Consider the following 20,612-nt stretch of genomic DNA (forward strand, 5'->3'; position numbering starts at 1 on the left):
TGAAATGAAAACAAAGAAAGCATTTCTTTCAGAAAACAAAGCAATATTTCTTTCTTGCTGAGCAAACCACTGTTCAGAAGGTAACTTGGTATAGTCAAAATAATTCCACAGTTTCTGGAGTCAAAGGATGTGGGATCCTGCCTCTGACATTTATTATCTGGATGAAACTTTGGATAAATCATTTAACCTCCATGAACTTCACTTTCCTCAACTGTTAAATGAAGGGATTGAATTTGACAATTTCTGGGGGTAAAAATAATGACAACCCTATTGTTGACACTGTATCCCCAGATCATTAGTCAAACACCTTCTATTTCCCAACTTTACATCAAGTCAATCATGCACCTGAAAGTCTATTTTCTATGATTCCAGATCCCAAAGTGATTTAGCGTCATTTGTTGTTCAGCTACTTTCAGTTGTATCCGAATTTTCATAATCCCATTTGGGATTTTCTTGGCAAAGATATTGGAGTGATTTGCCATTTACTTCTCCAGCTCATTTTACAGATGAGGAAACTGAGGCAAACAGGATGAAGTATCTTGCTCAGGAGCACACAGCTAATAAGGGTCTGAGGCCAGATTTTAATTCATATCTTCCTGACTCCTCAGTATGAAGTAGGAAATACAAAAATTATCATACTCATGGAACATACATATGAAGAAAATGAGGTTCAGAGACAATTAGTGAATTGCTCACAGTGACATTGTCCATTTGAAAGGGCCTAGATTGAGATCCAAATCTTTTGAATTTTGTTTCAAACTTCTATATCTAACTTTAATTTGATTCAATTTAACAAACATTTATTGATTAAATAGGGCCCATACTGGTCATACTCACTTCAAACCTAATTAGCTTATGATTCTCACGATTACTTTGCCATCTTTGCTTCCACTTCCTCCTATCTCTGACTTTCCAATTTCTTTTTATGTGTTATATTTACAGATTTGAATGTAAGCTCCTTGAGGGAGAGACTGACTTTGTGCTTGTATTTGTATTCCCATCTGACTGTATCTAATCAGAAAGCCAAATTTTATCAAACCCTTATAAATTTCCCCTATAAATCTGTCCATAGTCCGTGCCATCTTTGCTGAACCCCTTTTGGTTTATTCCACCACAACATTCTGCTTGATGGTCCTTTCACACACCCTCATTATGCCTCAGGGTGTTTTTCTCTTTGTTATAGCTAACTAATTCTTTTAGTGTGCTAAACTCCTCTATGGATTTAGACTGCCAGTCAATGGAATATTTCTTTAATGGATTCCTCCAAACTCCTTTCCTTGGTATTGTTCTCCCATATTTATTTCATATTTGCCACACCTGGTGCCTATTTTACCTCTTTATTTTGTCTATGACCTCTTTTCCTAAATAAACCTACCTTTTGGCAAAGAGAATAGCCATTGTGAATTTGTCACCTGTTTATTTAGAACTAAGAATTACTATGCTGACCTTATCAATTAGATCTGTGAAAAAACTGTCATAACAGAATGACAGAATTTCAGAACTAGAAGGAACTTCAGAAGACATCAAGTATAATCTATATACAAATAAGACATATCCAACAAGAGATTGTCTACGCTTTGCTTGAAGATCTCCAGTGTTGGAGAGCCCATTATATCTTGAAACAGTCTTTTGCAATTTTTCTCTATGGTGCTTAGTATTGTCCTCTGGAATCACTCAGATACTTTAAGACAATTATTTTGTGTTCCCTAAGATTTCTCACTTTTTAAATTCAAATATACTTTCCTTTGTAATTTTTTTTTCTTCTGATGACTTGCAGAACTTGCCACTTCTGAACTGAATTGTTAAATATAACCAATATGTGTTGTGAAGTTTGTGACCTTGAGGTATTGTTGTTTTCTGGAAGTAATATATGAATTTTTTTCAATTAGGATTTCATTTTCTATGTTTAGAAGTTCTAGGCAGTCTTCTTCTATTATTTCTTTTATTATGATATTTGTCCTGTTGTGTTCTTTTGACACATCTATGATCTTTGTGTCTATTTGACATGTGTATTGTTTAGTGAGCATATTTTCTTTTTTAATTAAAGCTTTTTATTTTCAAAATATATACATGAATAATTTTCAACACTCACCCTTACAAAACCTTGTGTTCCAATTTTCCCCTCCCTTCTTCCCACCTCCTCCCCTATACCACAAGTGATCCAATATATGTAACATGTGTAGTTCTTCTATACATATTTCTACAAATATCAGAGCATATTTTCTTTTAAAATTTTTGGTTTTTGCTTCTCCTAGGTTGTCTTTCATTTCTGTCTATTGGCCTCACACATTTGTTTTCTCTTTTATCTCTTTGGTGAGTTTGCCATTATAGATTCAAATCTTTCTATTCTGCTCACTATTTTTACTGTGCAGAATATAAATTCTTCTCTCAGAATTTTCGTTTTTCTTTTAAGTCACTCAGGAATATTATGTTGTGGTACCACATTGTCATCAAATTCTTTGGAATCCTCTGTCTCATCACTCCTTATGGGCAAATATTGAATCATTTCCCTTCATTCTGCAGTATTTATTCATAGATGTCTGAATTCATTCACTAGATCTGATAACCATATTTCCTTCTGTTATTGTTTTCCTATTGATTTATCTGCTTATGTTCAAGATCTTTGAGATTTCTTCTTCCTGAAATATTTGGCACTTTCAACCCTCCCTTTTCCTTTTCACTAACTTCCTGACTCCCTTCCTTCTGAATATGGTTTTCTTTGGGGCTAAAAGGCTCTTCTTTACATAGCCAATTTACAGTTCTCCAGTCTAGGACTCTGCCCCAATTGATTTGTGCATGATCAGAACTGATCCCCAATGAAGGTGATACTCTTTCCTTCAAGCTTAGTGGATTGCTTGCTCATCTCTTAAAATGTAGGTTGTCCTGTCATAGTGACTTGTCCCACTCCCTCTGTTCCTTAGTTCTCTGGCCTTGCTTGAACAACTTAGAACCTTCTGATGGCCTGTTTTCCTTGTCACCTGCAATATGAAACTTTGCAGCACTAGTGCCATTGGGCTTTTGCTCCTGAAGTTCTGTGGCCAACCTGACTATCGAGACCAGAGTAAATGGTCATATCTTGGAGCCAGGATCGCCATAGAAGTGGAAAAAAGGGAGAGGGAATGAGGTGCACAGATGGGTTTTCATATAAGCCTGTGTTTTGTCTTTGGGTCTGCTAATGTGGCCTCACTGCCAGTAACATGGGAGGTGACAAAGGGATGATGAGTGTAAGGTCAGGGAGTTTTCAGGAATTCAAGTTTTTTTCTTTTGTATTCTGGGTGTCTGGAATCATGGATAATTGAAGTTGCTTTATCTTTGAAACAATTTCAATTTCTGAGACATTAGAAAGGAGAAAATGTCTAGTTAGTCCACCATCTTATTGCTCACATGACCTGGAAATCCATTTACTTACTTATTCTAAGTAGAAGAGGTTGTATTTGAATTAGTCTTAAAGGAATGGACAGGAATTTAGCATGATGAGTAGACCAGTATTGAAAGTGTAAGAATTGGGAAGGAATGGTAGAACATTCCAATCATAGGGAACAACAGTAGCAAAGATGTCAATGGTAGTAACCATGTAGCCTGTATAAGAAACAGTGTTATTGAAGCATACAATATAAAACAACAACAACAATTATATATAGCTCTTGTAGGTTTGCAAAGTGCTTGACAAATATACATTTATCTTCACCACAACCTTGGAAGGTATTATCCCCATTCTATAGATGAGGAAACTGAGGCAGATTGAGATAAAATGATTTGCCCAGAGTCACATAACTAGATGAATATGTGACATGAAATTTAATCTTAGTTTTCCTGACTACAGGTCCAACATTCTATTTACTATACCACCTAACTACTCAACAATAGCTAGCATTAATATAGCAGTTTGCAAAGTGTTTTATATAAATTATCTTATTTGTCCTCCTGAGAACCTTTGAGGAAGTTGTTTGAGATAAGATCAGGAAGGTTGACATCCACCAAATTTGGAGCGTGTTGAATATCAAGCTAATAAATTTAAATTTTACTCAGCAAGTAATAAGGAGACATGGACATATTCACAAATATTCTCAACGACTTCATTGCTTGTCACTTCTTATGGTCACATCCAAGCTTCTACCTGAGCACTATTTCTTTTTCCTTTCAAGGATAAATGGGAACTCAGAACTATTTCAGTCAGATATCTTCATCTGCCAAGACATTGTCATCATAGTTTTCAGAACTATGATTTTGCTTCAGAGGACTTGGCACTAGGACCTCTCTGGTCAGCTAACCCAAGTAAGAGTTAGCTGCCTCTGCCTGATAACAAACAGAAATAAAAACAAGGGATACTAATCTATAGATAAGGATCCCTGCTGGCTGTATATCGACTTAGTTTTGTTGCATTTTTATTTATTTTGTTAATTTCCCAATTACATTTTAATCTGTTTCCCTCTGGTTTGAATTGAGGGCTTGACACTTTTGTTCTAGCCAACTCTCCTAACTCAATGGGAGAATGGAATCTGGTCCTAGAGTCTGTATTCAAGTGCCCTTTCATCTTCATACTCACTAGCTAACATTCTACACCCATTTATCACTTCCATACTCTTTCTGTTTCCACATAGTCACTCAAACCAACTCTAGGCTGACCCTCATCACAACCACAGCCAAAAGCTGGATCTTGCACTACTATGCTAAGTAATAATCTCTAGCAACAATATTTATGGACAGTGGCTTGAATGTTATACCTGTCTTGTATTCTATTTGCCTTCCCTCAGCATTCTCAGCCCTATAGTAGGAAATTACTGAAGAAGTTGGAGCAGTGGAATAGTATGGCCAAGTCCATACTATGAAGATTAACCTAACAGTAGGTAAGGGTATAAATTAGAAGAACTGAGAGTGAAGAGCAGGGTAGGCATCTCTAAAGACTTTATTTCAGTGATTCCAGAGTGATCATGGGAACCTGCAGGAATGCTAAATGAGGTTGCCTTTTTTGGCACAAAGCCAAAAGCAGCTCCTCTATCATCACCTGCCTTTCTAAACTCTGGAAGGTGGAAAGATCATTATATGATTCACATGACTTTCTTGCTCTCTCATTAGGCTCTCGGCAAAATAATGAAGCAGGCAAAGGTGGTTCCCTCAACTTTTCATTCTGCATCTTGCTGCACCCATTGGCATGTTTCCCATTCTCCACCTTCCCATTTCCCCCTAAGCTTGTCCAGGCTCCTTTCTCAAATATTTGAAGGGCTGTCATGTGGAAGAGAGAAACCTGTTCTGCTTGGCCCCACAGGGCAGAAGTAGGAACAGTGGGTGGAAGTTGCCAAAAGGCAAATTTTGGCTTAATATAAGGAAAAATCTTCTTAAGATTATAGCTATTCAAAAGTGGAATGGGAAACTTTAGGAGGGAGTGGCTTCCCCATCAATAGATGTTTTTAAGCCAAGGCTTAATGGTCATTTGTCAGGGATGTTATTGAGTGGATTACTACTTAGAGACTATATGGACTATATGGTCTCTATGATTCTTTACAACTCTGAGATGCTGAGATTCATGGAACTGTATTAGCTAGAGAAATCATATGACCAGAGATTTGACTTTTGCCTTTGATAACCTCTTATCTGTGAACTGCTGCAAGATATTTAACTTTCTTGTGCCTCAGTAAAATAGGAAAGGGAAGTGGTGCTGTGTATAGAGTACTGGGTCTAAAGGATTCATGTTCCTGAGTTTAGATCTGGCCTCAGACACTTACTAGCTGTGTGATCCTGGGCAAATCACTTAGTCAGTTTGCCTCAGTTCTTCATCCATAATATGAGTTGGAGAAGGAAATGGCCAGTACACCAACATCTTTGCCAGGAAAACCCCAAATGGGGTCATAAAGAATCTGTAGATTAGGGTATGATAGCCTACATAGACAGGAAGAGAGGAGGGAAGGAAGGAAGGAAGAGAAAAGGAAGAAGGAAAGAAAGAAGGGAGTGAGGGAAGAAGAAAGAGAGAGGGAGAAAGGAAGGAAGGAAAGAGTGAAAGAACAAAGGAACAAAAGAATCTGCCAATTGACCAATTCCAGGCCAGGAAACAATTGAACAACATCAAAATAATAATAATAATAAGGAAGCCCTGGGATCCCTTGCAGCTTGAGATAATCACGATTTCTAGTATTTACATGGCATTTTGAATTATATAAAGTCATTTACAGATGTTATTTCATTTGATCCTCACAATAGCCCTAGTAAAGAGGTGATATTATCCCTATTTTACAGATGAGGATACTGAACTACAGAAAAATTTAAGTAACTTGCCCAGGGCCACACAGATGGTAAGTTTCTGAGGCAAGATTTGAACTTAGGTTTTTCCTAACTCTGAGAACAACACTCCTTCCTTCTACTACATCACCTAGCTGCTTCTATGATGCCAAGATCTTTTTCTAGAGGCAGTATCATTTATACAATACAAATTTCAAGTGAATTGTCAAGGAATTTTAGCAAATGGATTATAGATAGTTGAAGTAAATTACAACTGTTTTAACAATATCTGGGACAAAGAAATGCTTGTTGATTGACTGACAGGCTAGTACAGTCATGACTCAGTTTGAGCAGATTAAAAACAGAAAATGATCTGTTCGAGATGATTCTTGTTCCTTTCTTTTAGGCAAGAGACTCTTCTACTCGGTCCTGTAATTGTTTTTCTGAATCCTATTTCCATCTTTTAGTTGCAATTTGAGCTAAGTCAGATGTTTTAGAGCCTTTGGTCATTTACTCTTGGAACCTTAGGTACATTCCTTCAAATTCTAGTTGAATCTGCAATCAATACTAGCCATCTTCTTCATCCACTCAACTGTGTCCTTCCATTTTAGATTTTTAGAATCATACTTTCTCTTCATTCTATTTTTTTCTCCTCTTTCATATAAGCCCTGAATCCAGGCTATTTTCTAGTTCCCAGAACCATAGGTTTAAACCTCCAGGACATTCTTAGAATCAGAGATTTAAAGGTAGAAAGGACTTGAGATCAACTTCCTTATTTTACAGATAAGGAAGAAAAGACCTAAAAAAGGGTTATTTTACTCACTCAAGGGTTATATTACTCACTCAAGAGCATACAGGAAGCAGAGATAGTAGGAAAAAATCAGGATCTGAAGCCAAGTCCTCTGATTTCAGATCCAGAATTTCCCCCACAGCATCATGTGGTTTCCTTAGTTGATGACTGTTTTCTCTTCTTTCCTAGTTAACCACTTTTTCTTTAGAATCATAGAATAATCCAGTTCAATCACTATCTAAAGAGTCTTTTAGAAATCCATGATTCTGAACCCTCTCGTATCACCAGTTCATTTAAACATTATTTACTTCCTTGCAGCAAGACAAATCTTAAATCTCAATAGTTTTATTTGAGGATTTGAAACACTTATTTATATAGCATATTAAATATCATAAGCAACATCTCCACGTGCCTAATTTTTCTCTGTCTTTTACCTTATCAAAACTTGCCCCCCTTCATCCTATTCCCTCAGGGAGCTGTTCACTGTTAGATGACAAGAGTGCTAATTGATAGAAAGAATGTTGAAACATAGACAGTGGAAAGATATACAGCTACATTTGCTACATGTGGAGCAAATAACTATGAATCTTAAAATGGGAATGAAGGGTAAGAGCAAAAGCGGAAGGTAGAGAGAAAGAATTAAAGGAATTCAGTCACAAAATCATAGATCTCCAGCTGGAAAAGATGTTATCAGTTAAGAACTGAAGAAAAAAATCATGCAATATAAATTAGATCCACAAAAATCACTAGCATTTTCATATAATGCCAGGAAAACCCAGCAGGAGAGAGGAAAAGAAATTCTAATTAAAATAACTATAGGATATATAAAATGTAGTGCTGGTTAAAAAAATAGACATAGAACAGCAGAACAAATAATGGCACAACTAAAGCAAAGAAACCTAAGAATTCAGCTAATGGTTAAGGAGTAACTTTTTGACTTCTTACCCTATCTTATTGCTTCTAGGAATTTTGAATATCAGTATGAAAGAAAAATAGCTTTAAACCAGCCCCTCACAACTTAATTTAAAATAAGTTCCAAAAGGATATGTGACCTGGATATAACATATCACAAAGTAGAGAAATAAGAAAGAAATTGCCTATCAGATCTACGTACAAAGCGGGGAAATTCATGGTCAAACAAGGAATAGAAAGGACTGCAAAAGCTAAAGTGGATACTTTTGAATGTATAAAATAAAAAAAGAAAGGTTTTGCACAAATACAGCTAAGATTTGAAGGGAAATAGTTACTGGAGAGGAGATATTATGGCAAATTTCTCTGATGTGTCATTTTCAAGATATAAAAAGAATGGATTCAAATTTTATAAGGACAATTCCTAAACAGTCTAAAGATATGAAAAGGTAGTTTTCCAAGTAACAAATACAAATTATCTACACTTAAGTGGAAAATGAATCACAGAGAAATGCAGTTTTGCACAAATACAGCTAAGATTTGAAGGGAAATAGTTACTGGAGAGGAGATATTATGGCAAATTTCTCTGATGTGTCATTTTCAAGATATAAAAAGAATGGATTCAAATTTTATAAGAACAATTCCTAAACAGTCTAAAGATATGAAAAGGTAGTTTTCCAAGTAACAAATACAAATTATCTACATTTAAGTGGAAAATGAATCACAGAGAAATGCAAATTAAAGTTCTGAGGTTCTATCTCATATCTATTAGGTTGGCATAGATGGAAAGGGAAAAAAAAGAAAATGACATATATTGAAGGGGATCTGGGAAAATAGGTATCTTGATACATTGATGTGGAGATGTAAGTACAATCATTTTTTAAAGCAAACTATGCACAAAAAGCTACTAAACATCGCATGCATTTTGACACAGCAATTCTATTGCTTTAAATTTCAAAGAAATCAAAGATTACAAACAAAAATGTGGTGACAAAAAACTGGAAATTAAAGGGGTATCTACTAAGTGAAGAATATCTGAACAAATTGTTGTATTGTGTATATGCTTTTGTGCTATAAAATATGAGGAAACAGATGGTTTCAAAGTGACATGAAAGACTTGCAAGAATTGATACACAGTGAACTGAGCAGAAACCAGAGAATTTTTTATAATATTCTTGTCATAGTACCCCCCAAATTTGTATACTATGACAAGAATGTTATAAAAATGAATAATTCAGAAGATTTAAGAACTCTGATTAATTAAATGATTCCAGAGGACTGATAAAGAAGAATGCTTCCTGCCTCATGGCAGAGATATAGTGGATTAATATGCAGACTAAGAAATGCTCTTTTGGAGTTAAACAATGTGAAAATTTGTTTTACATATCTATGCTTATGGGATTCCTTCTTCTTTCTTTTCAGAGAATTTGGGAAGGTGGGGAGGAAGAAAAATGAATGCTTAAAATTGAAAATAAAATTTAAATAAAAGAAGATTCAAAATACTGAAATCATAAAGGTTAAATGATTTCTCCAAAGTCACAGAGATAGGACATCTAGGTCCTGATTAGTGTAAATAATGAATTCCATGAAGTAGGATTATTATTTAAATAATGAATTATTTAAATTTTCATAATATATTCATTTTATTATTCAAATTTAACTATATGAAGTCATAATTATATGTTAAATATGGTAATTGGTCCAGCTCAATAAAAGTATGAAGAAAAAACCTTTAAATAGATTTTAAAATTTTTGCTTATTAATGTAATGTAACAGGAAAGAATTTTAGAAAAGTTGTATTTCTGATTCAAGATTCTTACAAAGTAATAGTTATAGAAAATAAAATTACAAAAAGACTACAAAATACATATCTCAAGCTAAGACTATACTTTTGATATGATGAAAACATCTCTTTCTCAAAATCTCCCTACATATGCTGATAGGTATAAAAACCTTTATCCTCATCTCAAGTGAATTTGCATGCTCACTTTCTTACACTATGAACCAAATGCAATTGGGTGACTTAAGGCTCTATTCTAGAAGTCATCCTTTTCCAGAATAGCTTTATTTTATCTGTATTAAATTTTTGTTGATCAAGGTATTCATCTTCTTTTTAATTATTTTCTTCAATACATCAGAATGTTTATCTAGGGCAATCTTTTCTGCACTGGTCATGTCTCCAGTAATTTTAACACTATGATATTGAACTTAATTTTGAAGCATTGGAATCAACCAACATTTGCTCATAGTCATCAGTCTCAGGCACTTACTAGTTGTGTGACCCTATCACTTAAGCCTGTTGGTCTCAGTTTTTTCATCTGCCAACACTTTTCTTCACTATCCATTTCATTTCCATTTTCTTTCATTGTAGATGTGAAGTTTTTGTCTGAATGACTGTTCTGCTAATAGGAATGTGGTTTTCATTGCTGTTTTCAATCCTTATAGCTAAGACATTTCACCTCTTTCACTGTAACACTTCTATTGCTTGTAGTTGTTTGTAAACCACAAAAAGCTGATGGCAATTATACATTTTTCTCTTATTTCTCCTATGTATTTTATAATATTATGGGCCATAAATTCAGACATTCAAACATTTTGTTCTTTTTGTTATCATGGTCACATTTATACCACTCAAATATATTAAATTGTTCTAACATTGTGACAAACTATTGTTCTTGTTATTGTTCTGATTCTTCTACGGTTTCCTCTGAAGTATTTTTTCTATTGGCCATTTTCTTAAGGGATTTAAAAAATTAACATAGCTACTAGTAATAGGATATGTTTTAGCATATTTTTCATGGGAGGCAAATTCAGGCTGGTGATGTAGTAGCATATTAAAATCCTGATCAAATAACATCATGTTAACTGAATTGTGCTTCACCCTAAATACAGCATGATATTATTTTATAATCACACTAACTCAAATTCTGCAGCATTCAAACTCACATTAATCTCAACCGGCTGTAACTGACAGACTAAGGTTCTTCAATTTGTTTGATATTCTACCCAGTGTACCACAGCTATGGTCTCTGAAGAAGCTCACAGAGAGGGAAGAAAGAAATAAAAGAATATGCCTCACTGAGGGACAAAATGTTAGGCTTATGAACACTTAGCATACTTAAATTAGTACAGATACATGAATTTGAGGGCAGCTGAATGGTGCGGTAGATAAAGCATTAGACTTCAAATTAAGAAGACTCATCTTTATGAGTTCAAATGCAGCCTCAGATACTTACTAGTTGTGTGGCCCTGTCACTTAACCTTGTTTGTCTCAGGTTTTCTCATCTGCAAAAATAGGAAACCAGTCCAATGTCTTGCCAAGAAAATGAGGTCACAAAGATTCAAACACAACTGAAATGACTCAACAATTCTTGCATTTGCGAACCTCTTGTCAGGAAGACATTTTGTGCTAAAGATATATGAAAATGACTTGGAACTCCTTCTGGATGTGTGTGAGGGAGGAGGAAGAATTGGCAATGGAAAGAAAAAAACTTAGCAATTCACCCCATGATTTTAGGATCCTACCTTCTGTGTTAAGTGTGGGTTGTGTTTTTTCTTTTTTCTTTTTATATGTCACTAATACATAGTTGCAAAGTTGACTAGCCCAGTCCTCAGGGAAAAAACCTAGATGGAAAGATCAAAGGTTCTTAAAATTAGATTTCTTCTAACTCAACACACATCAATTAATGTTCTTGTCACTGTGCTAGGATACAGACAAAATGAATCAAAACAAAACAAACAATAGTCCCTACCTTTGATGAGCTTACTCCTATTTCTTTGTATCTCCCTCAATACATAGTGTTACATATGTAATCAATTATTGATACTAAATAAATGGAGCCAGACTAGGAAACCACTTTACATGAATCCTTCAACCCCTATAAAGGCAGAAGTCCATTTTGTAATATAAATCTCAGGGCATCTCCCTAAAAGGATTCCAGAAGAAAAATATCAGTTGTATTTTTAAGACTAAAATTCAGAGTGCTCATTATTAGGTCTTTACACAATTTTTGTGCACGAATACTCCAAGTTGTGCTGGATTATAGCACCTTTGACCATCTGCTTCCTGTGCTGGATTTGTTGATAATTCCTGGAATTCTTTCCATTTAGGCAGTTAGCAGTTTCTGTACCCTGCCTAATGATGCAAATAAAGCTGACTCTTGTTTGAGGTGCTAAGATCAAATATTCGTTGTTGACTCTGTGATAGTGCCTTGAAAATCCATGAGACAGTGGCAAAAAGAATAGAGCCCCAAAGAAATCTGAGGTTTGTTAAATGTTTGTCTTTAATGGGACTAGAAAATTGGGGAGAAATGATGTGGGATTTGAATTAACAGAGCTTTTAAAGTTTGCCTTTTAGCTATTTGAATAAGAAGGAAACCCTATCTGATTAGTACTGGGAACTGTATAGTTCACATGAACTTGGATAGCACAGTGGGAAAGGCAGATAGGGTTCCCATAGCAAGCAGGAAACTAATGAGTGGTCTCTGGATCTGCCCTTGGTTTATTGTGAGTCTGGCAGGTGCTTTGTCAAATTGCTTTAGCCTTTGTGACCTTCACTGAAAGTAGCCTAATTCCTTTCTCTCAGGGAGGTTGAAATAATGGATCAATCCTGAGCATAATTGAAGCACCATCTCCAAAGTTCTTAGGACATTCAGGCAGAGCAATGCAAGCAGGTACCATTCACAAAGTAACTTTTTTCCTCCTAAAAGAAGTCTCATTTTCAGACTTACCTTCAATAGAACTGTGAATTAAAGACTGAGAGAAATAGTTAAAAAAAAAAACTCAGAGATCATTTAGATCAGTCCATACCCCAAAAGAAATCCCTTTTATGATATCATCAGTGACTGGTCACTTGGCTTCCACTTGACCTGTGGGAATAGGAACTCATTTCCTGAGGTGGCAGCTGATTTTACTTTTGGACACTCTATGCACTGACCCAAATGCCAAACCTTTCATTGTCCAATTGGAGAAGAGTAAGTAAATTGTGGGTGAATTACCAAGAAAAAGGATCATAAGTCAAGCTGTTTATTACTGACAGGTATGAAAGTGTGTGGCTCCCCAGCCCTAAGGATCCATGGGCAGAAAGGCAGTGGCACAAGAGTACAATCTAATGAGAAGCTCAAATCTCTTAGTCTCTGTTCTTATATCTGATTCTTGTTGCTGAGCAGATTCCCAGGCAATTGAGTGGGAAGGGTGCCTTAGAGGCAGTCAACCAGTGGGTGGTCTGGATGCCAAACTCCCTGCCCCTTCCTTGTTGACCTTGACAAGAGCATTGTAATTAGGAAAGTGTGCTAATTTTGTATATCTGGATTGTGATGGCTTATTAAACTGATTGTGATAAAAAGAACTTTTCTTTCCTTTACTTAATGTGGCCAATTCAGCCTAGACTGGATACACAGAAACTTCTTAGTACATAGCAGAGACAATCACTGGTCAAACATGGAGTCACTTGGGTTAGCTGGGGGCTAACTAGGCTGCTGGTAAGCCAATATCACAGGAAGGTAGGCTAGAAAAACTGTGACAAAAGGAAAAGACCAGGTTATAAAGAATTCTGAATACCAAATGGAATTTTGTATTTTGATCCCAGAAATAACAGGAAGGCATTGGATTTTCTTATTTTAAATTTTATTTTTATTCTGAATTTATCTGTCCAATTCTTTGTTTAAGATGTTTTATTTAATTTTTAAAATTTCTTGTTTCATTTCTTCTAGGAATTCATATAGTACTCTGGGTATCCACATAATCCTTGTGGGAAATCTAGTTTATTCTTTTGTGTCTCTGCTAACAGTTGTTATGAAGTTGGGTTTACAATTATTTTTGATATTAGATGATATTTTCTTTGATCTATTCATGTCTTCATCTTTTCCCTCCTTAATCAGGGCTTTGTGCCAGGGTTGGGCTCTGACCCCTGCTATGCTTTTGGGTAAAATGACTAGCACTGCTTGGTCTTGCCCTAGTTCCCTGGCTTCTTGCACTAACCTTCACCTCTTTGGATATTTGGAATTTAGAGTGCTTCAGAATCTTCTTTAACATCTAGGACATGAATGTTATTAACTCCAGGCCCCATGAACCTGGTCTGTTGAGGTGTAAGTGTTATGGTACTGTGTTGGCTGGACTACTATGCTGGTTGCTGTCTGCTTTTCTACTCCTGTGGCTTCTAAGGAACTTTCTGATGATCTTGTTACTTTCTCAGATGAATCTTCCATTCTTGATATTTCTGGACATAGACTGTTATAGGATGCAAGTCTCCCTGGGAGGTTACAATTATGCTAGTGGTAGCTTTGATACTGGACAGCTCCAACTGACCTCTTGAGAAGCTTTGGGGTAGAAGATATCAGTGTAGTTTCTCAGTGATTTATTAATCATTATTTCATCTAGTATACACTTCAGGGTTGCTGAAGAGCATGTGGTTGCTGAATGGCCTACCTCTAGCATAAGAAGTCCAATCATTTGATTCTATTAAGTAAGAGGATGACATGATCTGGTTTACATAGGTTTTAGGAAAATCATCTTGGCAGCTATGTGGAGAATGTAGTGGAGAAGTGGGAATAGAGAGAGAGAAAGAGGGAGAGAGGGAAAGAGAGAGAAAGGGAGGAAGCAGGGTGGGAAGGAAGAAGAGGAGAGAGGGAAGAAGTGGAAGGGAGAGAGAGGGAGGGAGGAAGTGAGGGAGAGAAAGAGAGAGTGAAGGAAAGAGAGAAGAAGAGAGAAAGAGAGGAGAGGGAGAGAGGGAAGAAGAGAAGGAGAGAGGGAAGAAAGGAGAGGAAGAGAGGGAAGGAGAGAAGAAGAAGAAGAAGAAGAAGAAGAAGAAGAAGAAGAAGAAGAAGAAGAAGAAGAAGAAGAAGAAGAAGAAGAAGGACAGAGAGATAGAGACAGAGATAGAGACTCAGAAAGATACAGGCAGAAAAAGAGAAACACACACACACACACACACACACACACACACATTGAGTCTGAATGCAATGCAGGAGAATTTCATTTTTTCTTATTCTTATGATCAGCTCTGTGTAATAAACTCTCTCAGTTAACCCCCATACCTGTTAAAAGATCTAAAGCAGAGGCTCTTTTATTAAGCACTCTTGAATATCTGAAGCAGGCTTTATTTCTCTAGAGTTTTCTCCACTCTTTATCATGATTTGATAACTATACATTTGATTTATAATTAGAGTTGCCAGAGTATTAATGTAGTCTCTGTCTTTCTGTCTTTGAGGTCAGTTCTAGAAATTCAAGTACCAGCTTCCTAAATTCTAACCCCATCATCAAACTTCAGATATTCTTGGTATTCTGCCTCTTTATTGTCTTATATCTTAAATTCCCATATTAAGTTAATGTTACTAAAATATCACTTTAATCATTTCATGCCACAGCTCAAAATTGTCCAATGCCTCCTTACTGCCTAGAGGATACATTCCAAAATCCTGAAACCTGGCATTTGAAGAGCCCAAGGGATGGCAAATCCTTCAGCTGGGTGTGGTGGAATCTGGGGAGCCTGAGTAAGGCTGATAGCATCTGGATTTTCATTTCTTGAGAAGAAAATTAAAGAGACCAAAGGAAATTAACCTGAAGTTCCGGATCAGAATTTTATAAGGATATAAGAAATTATCTAACACAATCCTACTTCTCTCTCTTATTTTCCAGGGGAGGAAACTAAGGCTCAGGATAATTGAATTTTTAAAAAAATATTCATTAAGCCTTTACTAATGTAGGCACCAAGTTAAATCCTGGAGATAAAATATCCCAAAATGGGGTTCGTCCTTAAAGAACTTACATTCTATCAAAAGATAAAATGTAGGGGAATTGTGTCTAGAGAGGGGTGTTTCAGGTTTAGAAGTCACTGGGATGCTAAGTGGAATAAATGGGAATTGATTGTGTGAACTTTCTAGGAATGGTAATGTTGATTTCATCTTGTCCTAGTTCAGTAGTTGAGCTAAAACTAGAAATCAGTTTTCTTAACTTCCAGCTTCTGATTGCACTCTGAATACAAGCCTACATTTAGCAGTTAAGAAAGAATTTTCTCTGGAGTTTAATAAACTGGGTAATTGACTTTTAAACCTTGAGAGAAACAAGCCCATATAGATCATGGAATTATTGTTTCCAAATTGGCCTCTTCAATGAAAGAAGAGCTAGACAATCATTTTTAATGAAAAGGTGCAACTAAGAGTATTAGAAACTGCAGACTCCTGGGGCAAGAAACCTACAAAAGTCAAAGAGCAAACAGCAGGAAAAGGAAGGTCAGCAGTGAAAAGCCACTAAAAGAAAGATGGTGTACCACTGACCTTCCAGAGAGATGCCACTAAACTCAGGGAACTTTAGAATAGTTAAAATAACCTCAAAAGAGAGAAAAGTATGGAAGAAGCACAATAATCTTCAATAGGAGCCAAAAACAGAAGAGCAGTCAGTAATTTAAATGAAGTAACACTTTCTCCTTGGCCCTCAATGAGGAAAATAAATCACTAAATTAGGGGTTTCAACAGCTGCTGGGAAACCACACCAGGAAGGAAAATATCTGTATGATTTAAACGTCCTTAGCACTTGAAGAGGTTATGTATTTACTCAGAACTTTGAGCTCTTACAAACCCAAAACACTTTTCATTACCTCAAGAACGCTGAGAGCATTCCTTAAAGAAGTGACCTGCATGGACTATGATCCTGCAGCTTTTCCTCCTGATTCAACTTTGTACTTGAAATTATAATTAGCTGGTTTCTGCTGAAGTGAAACAACTCAATTAGCCTCCCTCCATGTAAACCCCAGTTCCCAAACTCACTGATATGAGATTGTCTCTTTATTAGTAGAGATATCACCAATTCCAGCCCATCCACCCTTCTGGAAGATCTGGGACTCTGATTTTCATTAATAAAGAGAGTCCTATACTAATGGACTTTGGGATTAGATGTTGGATACATTTATTCCCCTCACCCAGGGCTATGAAGTTTCTTTATTTAAAGGCCCACAAAATAAAGGTTTTGTTTTTTACTATAGTCTGGCCCTCCAACAGTCTGAGGGACAGTGAACTGGTCCCCTATTTAAAAAGTTTGAGGACCCCTGTAAAACATTTACACTATGCCAGGCATTGAAAATACAAAAAGAAAAATAAAATAGCTCTTGCTATCTATCTCCCAGTACTCCTGCCTGACACTTACTCTAAATCTCCTTTCCTGTTCATACATGTCTCTAAGCCTAAGGATCTATCCTAAACTCTCTTTTCATTTTTCTCCCTACAGTATATTGATAATCTCCATCTTCATCATTCAATGAGCACATGGTTGCCGATGACTCCCAAATCTATTTATCTGATCAAAATCACTCTCCCAACTCCCCTCTTTGGTCTCTACCAGTCTGGGTCTGCCACTCACTTATCTACATGGCACTGGACATGTCCCTTAACCTTTTAGTTTTCCATCTGTAAATTACTTGGACTAAATAAATCTCAGTTACCTTCCAGTGTTAACTCTTTGATTCTAATAGCATCCAGTCACTTTTATAGGGTTAGTTGCTGGGAGCCAAAGGAACTTTCTAGAAGTAGATTAAGACAGTCACCCCTGTCTCACATGATGAAATAGCCTTCCTCTTTACCAAAGCCAAATCCCCTCTCTGATCAAGCAATAGGATTCTACCATTTCTCCTCCTTTTGGATCACTTATTTTTAATCTCTCCACATGGTACTAGCTTATTCCCTCCTGTCTACAAACATGCTCATGAATCCCTCATCCTGGAAAAAACCCTCATTTGATCTGCCTATGCTCCTTTCATTCTATATCTATTCTACTCTCTGTAGGCAAACTTCTGGAAAGCAATAAATACAGCAGGGGAGAGGAGGGAAAGGGCTACAACATGGAATGTCACCATAGTCTCTGGCACCCATGGTCTTTGGGTCAGGATATGAGCATATTTATCAAATATGGGATTTTTATGTGTTTGAGTGCATATTCATATGTATTTATAAATGATAAAACATTTCTGGCATTTAATATGCCTCTCTATATAAGACACAAGCAATCCAATTGATATCACATTTGTGATTTTGATCTAATATTGATTATATTTCTTAATCAAGTGTGGACAAGTAACCTTGCCTTGTGTACAATTAATTGGCCCTTTGAGAACTCACAAAGGATATTTAGTCAGATACCTGAGCTATATCTTTAGCCTTATCCTGTAAAAGGGCTAAGAGGTACACTACTAAAGGAGAGAAAACAGAGGAGGGAGAGAGAGAGAGGATGAGGGATAGGGGGAGGGACAAAAATGGAGGGAGGGAAGAAGGGAAGAAAAGAGACAGAATCAGAGAGAGGCAGTGAGAGAGACACACAGGGACACAAAGACAGAGAAACACAAAGAGAGACAGAAAAACAAAAAGAGACCAACACACAGGATGAAAGTGTGTGTGGGGGGGAGATAAAGGAAAGAAAAGAAAGAGAGGGAGAGAAAGGAAGGGAGGGAGGGAGGAAAGAAAAAAGAGGGAGGGGAAGGGAGGGGAGACAGAGAGAGAAGGAGGGAGGGAAAGGAGAAAGGGAGAGAGAGGGAGGGAGGGAGAAGAGGGAGGAAGAAAGAGAGAAGGGAAGAAAGAGGGGAAGAGAGAGAGAAAGGGAGGAAAGGAAGGAGAGGGGGAGGGAAGGAGGGAGGAAGGAACAGGGAGAGTAGATAAACAGATAAACAGAAAGAGTACTGATTTCATATTTACTTAGGGAACTTAAAAGGTCTCAGGAGAGAAGCATTAATACTTATTCTTAGGAGAAAAGAAATCACATGATCACAGAATTTACAGTGGTTGGAGGCAAAGAGCAATGTTTAGTTTCTGACCAAACAGAAGAGCTCTGTGACCAGAGCCAAAAGGAAGCAAAGGACAAGGCCATGATGTAAAGAAGAAAAACCAGTCTTTGCCCTCCCATGCTACTGTGAATTATGTGCACTATGTCAGTAGTGGAAGAAAGAGGTCAATTCTTTATTACTCTTAATCTTTTGGAGGGTCTTGACCATGGGCTAGGCCTATTTGTCTGGAACATTGCCTGAGGGAGATGGGGTTCACTAGAGAAAGGAGAGTTGTGCTGACTTAAGCCTACTTATGAGTTCTTTCTAGTTTCTGACTAGTGAAATAAAGCCTGCTTATGTAGTCAATGTAACACTTACCCTGAATGCTAGCTGTGAGCTATAATCTGATGTTTATCTATGCATCTCTCCCTTATTACCACCCACTCTTCAATACATTCTTTGAGGGCAGGAACATTTTTTTTTTCTTTGCATTTCCAGAGCCTGATGAAATGAATTGAATACTAGAATTTCAGGGCCAGTCTCAGAAAAATGTTTGGGTTCTGCTCTCATACCTATCCAAGTAGATGAAAGATGTAGTAATTGGGACAGTTCCAAAGCAGATTTGCTATTTGCAGAATGTATTTCAAACATTCTTTGGCAGGTTTCATTGTCATTGTACTATGAACTGATACAAAATTTAAAATATATTTTTTTTTATTATTAAAGCTTCTTATTTTTCAAAACATATGCAAAGACAATTCTTCAATATTAGCCCTTGAAACACCTTGTGTTCTAATTCCCTCCCTCTTCCCTCCCTTGGATTGCAAGTAGTCCAAAATATGTTAAACATGGTAGAAATATATGTTAAATCCAATATATGCATACATATTTATACAATTATCATGCTGCACAAGAAAAATAAAATCAAATCAGGAAAGAGAGAGAGAGAGAGAGAGAGAGAGAGAGAGAGAGAGAGAGAGAGAGAGAGAGAAAGGGAGGGAGGGAGGGAAGGAGGAGGAAGGGAAAGAAGAAGGAAAGGAGGAAGAAGGGAGAGAGGGAGCGATAGAGAAAAAATAAAATGCAAGCAAACAACACCAAAAAGAGTGAAAATGCTATGTTGTGAACCACACTTAGTTCCCACAGTCCTCTCTGTCGATGTAGATGGCTCTCTTCAACACTGAACAATTGGAACTGGGAAAATTTAAATTCTTAAGATTTAGAGTTGGTACAAATTACAAAGAGATAAATATGGGTTAAATGTAAAGTCAAACTTCCTGTTAATTTGAATTAATCCAAAGTGGAATGGGTTGCTTTGGCATGTAGTTGTGTTTCATGAAACACTTCATGAAAACAAGAAAAACTTTGGACTTTTTTTTTTTTCTGAGGCAATTGGGGTTAAGTGATTTGCCCAGGGTCACACAGCTAGGAAGTGTAAAGTGTCTGAGACCAGATTTAAACTAAGGTCCTCCTGACTTCAGGGCTGATGCTCTATCCACTGCGCTACCTAACAGCCCCTAGACATTATTTTTCAAAGATACTGTATGGGTGTGTGTGCGTGTGTGTGTGTGTGTGTGTGTGTGTGTGTGTACAAATTTATTTTTATTTTCTAATAGTATTTTATTTTTTCCAAATATATGTAATGAGAGTTCTTAATATCCATTTTTGTAAAATTTTGTGTTCCAAATCTTCTCCCTCCCTTCCTTACCTCCCCTCTTCCCAAGACAGCAAGCAATCTCATATAGTTTAAATACGTGCAATCCTTTTAAACATATTCCCATATTTGTCATGTAGTACAAGAAAAATAAGACCAAAAGAAAAAAAAAAAAGAAAGAAACAAGCAAACAAAAAGGTGAAAATATTATGCTTCCATCCACATTCTGTCTCCGTAATTTTCTCTCTGGATATGCTACAGCCTTTAAGCAAGCTTGGAGATTAGGAAGTAACATTTCAATGATA

General features: G+C 36.5%; 1 protein-coding gene across 1 annotated transcript in view; it reads left to right on the forward strand.

The window, feature by feature from the left end:
• Positions 1-20,612, forward strand: part of BAALC (BAALC binder of MAP3K1 and KLF4) — a 101,447-nt gene that overhangs the window by 78,443 nt on the left and 2,392 nt on the right. The gene's annotated exons all lie outside the window — the stretch shown is intronic.

This window comes from Sarcophilus harrisii, chromosome 1, assembly GCF_902635505.1.
Source record: "Sarcophilus harrisii chromosome 1, mSarHar1.11, whole genome shotgun sequence".
NCBI lineage: Eukaryota > Metazoa > Chordata > Mammalia > Dasyuromorphia > Dasyuridae > Sarcophilus > Sarcophilus harrisii.